Source organism: Apteryx mantelli, chromosome Z (assembly GCF_036417845.1).
Source record: "Apteryx mantelli isolate bAptMan1 chromosome Z, bAptMan1.hap1, whole genome shotgun sequence".
In the NCBI taxonomy this organism is placed as follows: Eukaryota; Metazoa; Chordata; class Aves; order Apterygiformes; family Apterygidae; genus Apteryx; species Apteryx mantelli.
Window position 1 is genome coordinate 86368134 of NC_090020.1, and position 10012 is coordinate 86378145.

Here is a 10012-nt window from a genome sequence, read left to right on the forward strand (position 1 = left end):
GCTGAGCAAACACCAGAAAGGCAGGGCCCGGCATCCAAGTCCGGCTTCACCGAGCGAGCGGGGCCAGAGGCCGAAAGCGTTGAGGCGGGCTGCAATATTTCACGTTTTCAGCCCTACCCTGCAGCCGAGGAACGCGGGCTCCAGGCTGGTCGCTTCATTTTCTCTTAGCGCTGAAGGAAAGCGGAGCAAAACGCAGATCGACGTAGCTTGGAAGCTACGTACAAAACTGTTTGCAAACCCCGCTGCGGGAAATCTTTGCAGGGCTTAAGATTTTAGTGCTTTGCAGCTTGAGTTTTAGAGCCAAGCAGGGAAATAGGGTGGCATCTGCACACCTCTTTTTATGGGGGGGACGGTTTCAGGTGACTTATAAAATAACGCTCTTATCCGACACCCCAGGTATCAGTAGGCTGCCACATCCGCGCTATCAGGGCACCAAACGTGTGCTCCAGCCCTGCCGACGGACGCAAAAAGAGGCTCTGTGCAACGTCTCCTAAGCTGCCACATCAGCCACTCGCCACGACACAACGCTATTTCTATAGGCAGTGCGTATACCTTTCTATAGGCGGTGCGTATACCTGCCCCAAACGAAGGGGGAACAGCCCAAGTCCCCCAAATGGCCGAGACCTTTGAGGTCTTAGCGACTGCTAGACAGTTTCTTCCGAGGGACTAACCTGAGCCCTTAACGCGTGCGACAAGCACGTGGCAGAGGAGGCTAACGAACCCGCTCATTTAGGTCAGAGGCTCAGTCTTGCCCTTGGATTCGTCGTTCCTGATTGCCGCATCCTGTTTTGATTCAGCTCCTGCAATGCTCCTCGCTTTTGTATACGATACGTAGGTCAACTCTCAGCTCTTAGAACTTGCTCAATTAGGCAACAATTTAATGTTGTTATTCAAATGTCTGAGTTGTACCTTAATTAAAAGAAAATCAGTTACAGACACAAACTCATTAAAAAGAAAACCAAAAAATGGATATTTTGGTATAGGCTGTCCCTCAAAACTCAGTTATAAGTTTTCATGAGTAGGGCATTAAGCTTATTTGCAAATTCTGGGGTCTGGACCAAACCCTGTTGTATACAACAGAGAGAAACTTTGTACACATTGTGAAAGAGGCTTAAAAATTATTATTTCTCTATTGAAAATATAACCAGCAATTCACCTGCATCACTTGCTCTCTGTCTGCATGGCGGCTGTTTCAGTCGAAAAGCAGCAGTGATTTGTATTTTTGTATTTCAGACGTGATAACCATGGTCATCGCTGGAGGAGGACAATAGGGGTTTCTCAGGACAACAGCACCATGGCACGGTGCGGGCTCTCCCCCCCTTGCTTCCCCTTTCCTGCTGTGTCCCGGCGTGGTCTGGAAAGTCGCAGCAGGATGCTATCTGGGAGGGCTGTGCCATCAGGACCCTTCCTTTCCTTCAGGGAAATGTAGCGCAGGTATTCATTTGGCAAAATCTCATTTTACTAGATTTGACATAGGGATCTATTAGACGTCTGATAGTCTAAAAAGAAACAACTGATAACTTCTGTGATGTGGATTTTTCTCCACTGAGATCTCGTCTAACACCAAATATATATAATTAGGGCAAATGGTATAATTCCAAATTTACTTATGTGCTTTAGTTCTGTGTTTTAAGGGGCTTTCAAATAGGGAAGAAAGGAGTATAAAAAATAAAAATCTTGTACTGCAAACTAAAGTCGTATTTAAAAAAAATCTGGACAAGTTATACTAACAACTTAGAGATGCTCATGAACTGTGAGAATCTTACTGCATTATGAGACGCAGGGAACCACACTGAAATATATTTTATGATAGGAGCGTATGGTTGGATCTTTAGAGGAGGAGAAAATGAAGGGAGCAAACCTTTCCTTTTTCTTTCAACCGCAGAGGCTTGAAGTGAAAGATAATGCTGCAAACACAAGTACACACAACACTGATTTGAAGAAGTGCCTTTTTCACAGAGCTCGCTTTTCAGAAGATCACTGAAATGCTGTCCTTTTTTCTCCCCAGCTAACGCTGTTTCTGCCTGTTAATTCAGTTTCCTCCTATCTTCTGGGTGTAACAGGAGAGACCTATGGGCTTTGGCAATCAGATATTAAGTCTTAATTAGCATTTGGCATTACATCACTTCTCAGGTCAGATGTTGTTAGCAATTGCCTTAGTGGGAAGTTTGCTGATTAATACGGCAAAACACATTCCTTTTTGGGAACCAGTTTGGTCTGACTCATGCTTCTTCCAGTCACAATATATAACCTGGCTATTTCCTGTAGGCCGCTGGAATCCATACGTCCCGATACATTGCTACTCATTTTGCTAGTTTATTTTACCTTTCAAATCTCACGGGTATTTTCGCTACCTGCTCCCCAAATAACTTACCCGAAGCCAGCTTTTGTGCTGTCACGCGGCGCGAGGGCTCGCGGTAAGGCCGGAGATGGCACAGGGCTCCGCGCTGCTTCCCGCGGGAGGACCGATGACACAAGCGCTGAGCTCACCACCTCGCCGGCACCCAGGAGAGCCTCCGACTCCAACCGAACGGCTCCTGGAGCCTCCGGCAGCGCAGGGCGAGGGCTTGAAGGCATTTTCCTGCTATCACATTGTTTCGATGGCTGATGTCTGTGTCCATCTCCGAAGGAGCTTGCTGGCAGCCACCAAAATTACCCAGAAACGTAAAGAATGTGTTAGAGAATGTCACAACTATCGAGTAACATATATGTTAGCAAAACTGCTTGAACAACTTTTGCATGCCTATAAATATTAAGCATTTTGTGTCGATGCACTGGCACCGGAGAAAGTGTCCTAAATTGTTCAAGCTAATGCTCAAACTAAACAGTAATAATCCTTCAACAAGGAGCAAAAGACAGCTCTTTTGCCTCAAGTGTTTAATAGTCACCAGGGAAGCCTGGTAATTAATTTATTGCTTTAATTATACTGTGTGTTAACTGTTCCTGTCAATGTCTTTTTAAGATAAGAGTTTTGTTGCATGAGTAGTTTGGGCAAGAATAAAAAGAGTTCTTCTTATCTTGCCTACACTGAAAACATAACATTAGCAAGAAAATGAAGCCCTCACTCTTCCTGTATTTTATAGAGACATTTTAAAAGCATTTAACCAAGTCTAGGAAATGTTAGCTTACTCCCGACTTAATAGTTCCTCTCACAATATTTGTTATTTGAAAATGAAATAAATATTTGCGTCTGGTCTAACCAACCACTAATTTGAATTCATTAAATAGAAACCAAAGCTTGAAATCTGTTTCTCCCATTTCATATGTACAGAAGAGCTTGTGAACCAAAAAGCCTGTCATTTTTTTCCCAGATAGATCATTTGCTCTAACAAAATACTTTCTCTATAACACTTGCTTCACTGTAATTAAAATTAGGGCTGATTATTGGCAAGATTTATGTGCTCTGTTGGTATTAAACAATCCTACACAAATTTACTTACCTTTTTTAGCAGTCTTATATGAGTCTCATATTATCCAGTTACACTGAAATTGTCCATCTCATTCTTCTGGGAAGTGTGTACTCAAGAGCTGATGTTTAAGACACCTTCACTATTATTATTTATTAAAGGACCTTTCCTTTCCAGTTGCCTTTCCTGGGACAACCAACCATGTAATGGATGTGGCTCTCTGAGGCTCAGCCAGAACAAGGTCCTGCCAGCTGGTGGCACATATCCACTGTGTCCTGGCCATGTGCAGGCCCGGAACAGACAACGGAGAATGAGTGGTGCCTGGAAGAAAGTGTGTATTTTTTTCTGGAAGAGGATCTCTTGTTAGGAAGATAGACTGTCTTTACTCAAAGAAATTCACAGGATTCAGAAAAATTATGACCTGGATCATTATGGTTGTTTAGACCAAGCTACTGTGACGCATCAGTGCTAATTTTCTCTACTTACTGTAGAGGAAAGTAAGGTCTGAAAATCCTGAATGACCAATTTCCATCTTGATCTCCAGTGCCACAATGCTCATCATACCTGACTTAGGTATTATGAACATAGCCCTTAGAGAATACTTTGCTGTGGATCTGTACCGTAAAAGGTTCCTATTAACAGTAAATGTATTTCCATCTGTATGTGACAGATATAGATGTAGACCTACTGTGAACTAAATGTTAGCACACAACAAAAACAGTCTGCAGTTACCTACATAGTCAAGAAATTATGTAATTACCATCATAATATAATTTAAATTATTTACCGAAAGCAGCTGTATGGCATAATAAAGCAAAGACAATTCACATTAGCAGGAGGGAAGAACGAAAGTATTCCAATACACATTCCAATTCTACACAACAGTAGATGGTGACAAGTACAAGCCATGCCAGGGCTGATCGCCACGCTTGGGACTACGTCAGCCACTTGCTCCGTCTACTCCCATCAGGGACCTGAATGGGAGAAACCCAAGATCTCAGCATAGTATGCAAAAGTGAACATAGGATTGTGGAAGGGAGGGAAAGGAGGAGAAGGCTTGCTTCAAACACCTTAAATCAGTAAGCGAACAGTACAGACCCATCAACACTGCTTTTGTTCAAAAGAAGTTAAAACACAAGCTGATGGGCGAGAGAGACATTTTACTTGCTTATCGCTGTTACCCATGTTGATATTAACCCGAGGCTGATGTTTATGGGAACCACTGTCTTAAAGGGTATTTTTTTCAGCAGTTGTGTGCTCAGCGCTGATGGCACATCAGTCCTGTTCTGGTATTTTAGGCATCCAAAAGTGGAGGGTCCCTTTATTTAGTGGGGAATTGCTATGATACTAGTGAACTTTTTTTATCTTCATAAGTGGTTTTGTTTTTAGAAAATACAAGTATTTTCATGGTCTGATGCTGAAGAAGAATATCCAAGACATGTTTTCTTGCCTGCATCAACGCTCTGAAAGGTAACAACCGATTCAGTGATATTTTCTTACCTACTAACAAATCAAGCTGCCTTCTTGCATTTTATGTTTTAAGGTTATGGTTTTCTCTTGCTTCAGACTTCTTTCCCTCTTGAACATCGTGGAATACACAAACGTATAAATCTCCTAGAATTTACATTGCATCGGGTGTGTCTGCAATTGCAGGAAATACATCCTCTACTTGAATCTGCCTTTCACAGCCTTGGGTCACGTTATCTGTACTTCAGCTGTAATGTTGCTGTATGATTAAAGCTTTTTCTGCAGAGTTGTGTGAAGCAAGAAATTTCAGTCCAGAAAATCATGAGATGAGCAAGCACTGCTGCATCTAACTTTATCGCTTTGCTACGGTAAGAATCCACAGCCTTGATGACTATACACCGGGTTATCCCGGAGGAAGTGAGTTGGAGTGCATGACTCCAACCCCACCACTCAGAAAGGCGTAACCCAAGCACCGCTGTCCTCCAGAAAATATTGAGTCATGAAACCTCTGCCAAAGTTAAGTGCCAAAGCCAGACCTTCCTTACAAACAGACATATGGTGCTTGCTCCCCAGCTCTGCTTGCCCATCTCCCCAGCTTCCATCTAAGAGCGTCTAAGTGGTTCAGACGCGTCTCCAGGTGTGAGGTACCGGCTCTCATCCCTCCTCTCTTCAGCTGCAGGGGATACACACATCCCTCTCTTTCCAGAAGAGTGCAGTAATGCCCAGATGAAAGGTTTTCTAAGTAAGTGCTGCATTTCTTCAGGTATATAAGTTTCCCTCTTGCAGGGACAGCCAATATTCAAAAACAGGGAGAGAATGCAAATACATGGCTTAGGACACCCTGCCTATACATGAGAGATGCGCGTTTAAATCATTCAAGCAGAAGGGGGATCCGAGTCGTGGTTTCCGCTGGGCAGACTGAGCGAAGGGCTGGCACCATCCTTCTGCCTGTGCTTCCAGCTGGCCTGCGCCCAACAGAAACGCTCCAGCAGCTCTTGGGCATGAGATAAGCAGGGCAGGGCCCGATCCATGAGTCCTAACGTGGCTGAAACAGGATTGAAGGGTCAGCACCATGGAGATACTCCAAAGCAAATATTAGGATATCCTAGAACTTTATTGGGAGAAACGCCTGTGCGTACGACTTGAGGGGCTTCCAAATTTGGGGAGGTTTTGAGGGTACACAATCTGTCCTTGGTTTCTTAAAGCAACAGTTAGATAAGACATCTAATTTTTTTCTGTAGCTTTAGCCTCTGGGGATCTTCCTGCACTGGAAAAATCCTTTTTATTTAAGCATTGCTCAGGTGCTCGAAAAGGGTGCCCACGAGCGCTTTACTGAATTGGGGCTGGAGTCACTGTACGTAGACACCGACATCTCACAAGGATTTAGGAATGCTATTGGGTATGAACGTGGCAGACTCGGTCTTGAAAATATGAAATCATCATTCTAGCCACAGAGCAACTCATTTCAGTCGAAAGAGAGTTCTCAAAACCTTTGTATGGAGTTATCTCAGAGATTACAGTTGCACAGCGCAGTCCTGTGCCACGTTACTTCTTCAGATCCAGGGAAACGGGGGATCTAAATGAATACTTACGCCACTTTTGATCCTGTCAACCACCTCATTTTCCCACGGATTTTCAAGCAGTTTTGTTATCAAGTGTTTAAGTGAAAACACTGTGTAAACAGTATGGCTGCAAAACAGGTTTGGACCCTTACTAACCTTCCCTGTGGGTAACAGGTATTCGGTAGTCCATAGTTTGGGAACAGCTGGATTTAAGCTACCATTTCAAATCATTACTGATGTTATTTTCTGAGTGGCAGTTTGTATATAACTCTTTTTTTTTTTTGCTTGGAACTGATTTCCCTTTCATACCTTGGCATTATGTTCAGAGCTCTCGTGCCAGGAAATACTGTGCCAGTAAATGTCAGATGGGAAATGAGAAAACTACTCGAAAACTTGCAAAAATGCAGTAAAAAGCTGTTTAAAAATATATTTTTGGTATATTTTTATAGTCCTTAGATTTATTTTGATAGGTTGTAGTACAGGGAGCCCACCTGCCAGGCGCGACGGCTCTGCGTGCTTGGCGCTGCTGCGGCCGGGGCGGCGTGCATGACTCCGCGCTTGCCTCAGCGTCTTATCGGGATAGTAGGAATTCTTGAATTTTAAAATAAAATTGTCCACGCAAATTTAATTTCATAGAGTCCATTTAGTTTGAATTTCCATCCAACGGTGTCCTTTCTCTCAGCACAATAAATATATATGAATAATGAATTCTCCCAAACCAATCACTCAGCGCAGACTTGCTTGAGCAGGTTCAGTGAATCGATCACTTGTGTTTGGAGGCAGTCATTAAATTCCCTTCTGTTCATCTGCTTCCCACAGGACTGGTCTGCTCTCCCCGTCAATCTCGCTCTCCCCATCCTACAGCTGCTGCTCTGGGTCTTGATTTTGATAAACAATCTGTTAGCTGAAAATGGAGCCCCAAGTTACTGTAGCTAAATTATAATTATTCTACTCATCAGAAAGCTAGGCTTAGAAAGAAACATATTGAAAAATGACAGACAGTGATAAATTTGGGGTTTCTGTACTAACAGTTTTGAAAATGTGCCACTTCCATTTAATTCTGCATTTGTGAAATGATAGCATTGCTTACAGCTCTTTACACCGTACCAGATTTTGTCTCTTAGATGTGGCATTGCAGAAGTGACGTGACAAAATCATCTTGGCCTCTCATTGGAAAAAAACCACCATCATTTTAGCTGTAAAAACCTCCACAGTATTTAATGACTCAACTCCCATAGGGTCCAGGACCACGTCCTCACCTCTCCCATGCTGCCTTTGCTCCGTGCTCCCACGTGGCCTGAATACACTCGTTTGTGGGCTACAGTCCTGGCAGCAAAACCAAATGCAGATCCTTATGGTGGGACTTGGTTCACAGGTGAGACTTGTCAGCTGAGGTGTCTTCACGCAGGACAGCTGTTGAGCTTACCTTAAAGCAGACGTGGACATTTGCTGGCTGAATTGCAAACTGAGATGTATATCAGCTGTGGGAGCTTAGACACTTAACTTGCACCCCAACTCTGAGATTTAGGTGTCCTGTTTTGCAAACTGAATTTTACCTCTAAAAGTCTAAGGATCTAAAGCATGCTGTCGCCTAAAAAAAAAGTTTCCTGTTAGCCTTTTTGTGTGATTTTGGAGATTGGAGTTCTCTGTTCTGTTCTTGTAACCTGTAGACTTTCTGGTTTGGCTATAATCAATGTGCAAGATAGTATCGGGTATTTGCAAGCTCCGACTTTTCATAGTTTATGCTCTTATTTAATATAGCAGATGGGTAGCTGGCAAGGAGGTGAAACATTCAGAACGAAGGATGTTGCAGCACCTGGGGATTTTTGTTCATTTTCTTTGAACCACCTATTAGTCAGGAATACAGGGACTGGACTACCATGATTTGGAAGAGATAAGGCTATTGATCCAGGCATACATGACATGCTAAGTACTCCACTTTTACCAGGAGGAACATTTTATTAGCAATGATAGCCATTCATCATTCTCTTCTATTAAAGGCAGAGCTGTAGTCTTTCATTTGAAAGAAGTTGTACAGGAGTTATAAATGGCTGTGCTACCACATACATTTTTATTGCCTTAAGCAGGATTGCTCTTTAGGTGTCTGGAAGACACGTGGCCAATACCTGCTCTCAGGACACACTGTCATGGGAGAGCGGCACCAGGCACCGGGATATTGCTCACTTCCCGGCCTCCCCTGCGCATATACGCATGGTACGGATGCTCTGCGCAATTAGTGAGGAGCTTCCCTGTGGGACATGACACAGTTCGCATTCAGGCATGGCTAAGAAAGAGATGACAACACGATGCATGCCATTACCAAAGCACGGGTGGAGATTTCCGTCTTCTGCCTTTAATTCCATGGTTTGAAGTTGCAGTTGCAAACTGAATGATAGGACCTGAGGTTCAGGCTGAATCCCGTTTTCCCTGCAGACAGGTGAGCTATGTTCTGCGGTTTCCTGACGGTGTCGTATATCACATGCTGTGCTGTTTCTGAAACCAGATCAAGAAACAAATACTAAGAACCCTAAATAATGGTTGGCAAAGCTAAAGGACTGACCAGCTTCAAAGGCCTTTTGACCAAAAACTGTTTTTTTGTTGCTGCAATGTTATGTTAGTATTTATTCCTTGATTATTTAATTTGGGAGGCTACATGGCAGTATTGATTTTGTTATCCTATTTAACATATTTAATCATTTTAAATTTACCACTCTGTACTTCTTTGTGTGATAGAGCTTCATATCATTTAACTGAACAAAGTTCCCATTTTGGCTTTGCTAAGAAGATTTTGTTTGCTAAAAGATTTTTTTAAGCATCTTTGATTTCGAGCAGGGGAAGCTCTGAGGTTCTGAAATAGTCCCATCCACCACCTGTCTTCCCTGGAAACAGTGAAGGGATTTTTTTCTTGTTTGCAGAGATAGAGAAAGAAGATTGAGGATTTAACCGTGGTGGTGAGTAAGGAAGGAATGCAAACTCGATGAGCTGCTGCCTTTTCAAAGGCTGAGGAATTCGCAGCTGTGTGTAAGGTATGAGGGAGGTGGGGCCGGTGGAGACGTGTGGAGCCCGTGTCATACGTCCATGCCCGCGGTGGCACTCGCCAGCTCTTCCAGCGATTCCTGGTGAGCAGCGTTACAGAGGGAGCTGAGAGGCGGGGTGAGACTTGTTTTTGTAACCCCTTCTTGCACGTTGTTTGCAAGGGCGAGCAATATGCCTGACACACGGACACAGTTCAGGTTAGAGCAGGGGGTAGATCCGTGGTAACCACTGGTGGTGGTGTGAAGGCTTGAAAACAACATGAATGACACACGTGAACGCCTGACCACAACCTACCGGTTCTGTCCCCATTTCCTCGCACTGGCTCTGGCACGCAGCAAAGGTGCCAGCGGAGGTGTCGTTCCCCGGCAGCTCATCCAGGCTGCGGCTTTCCAACTTCCCAAACTTGCACTGGAGCTAACACTTGGGCAACCACCAAGGAGCTCCCAGTTTACAGCTACATCCGTTCTCGGGTCCAGACTACTGCCTGGCTGCACAAGTCCTATTGCAGGTCAAAGGAAGGAGACAAGATCATGTGTCTCA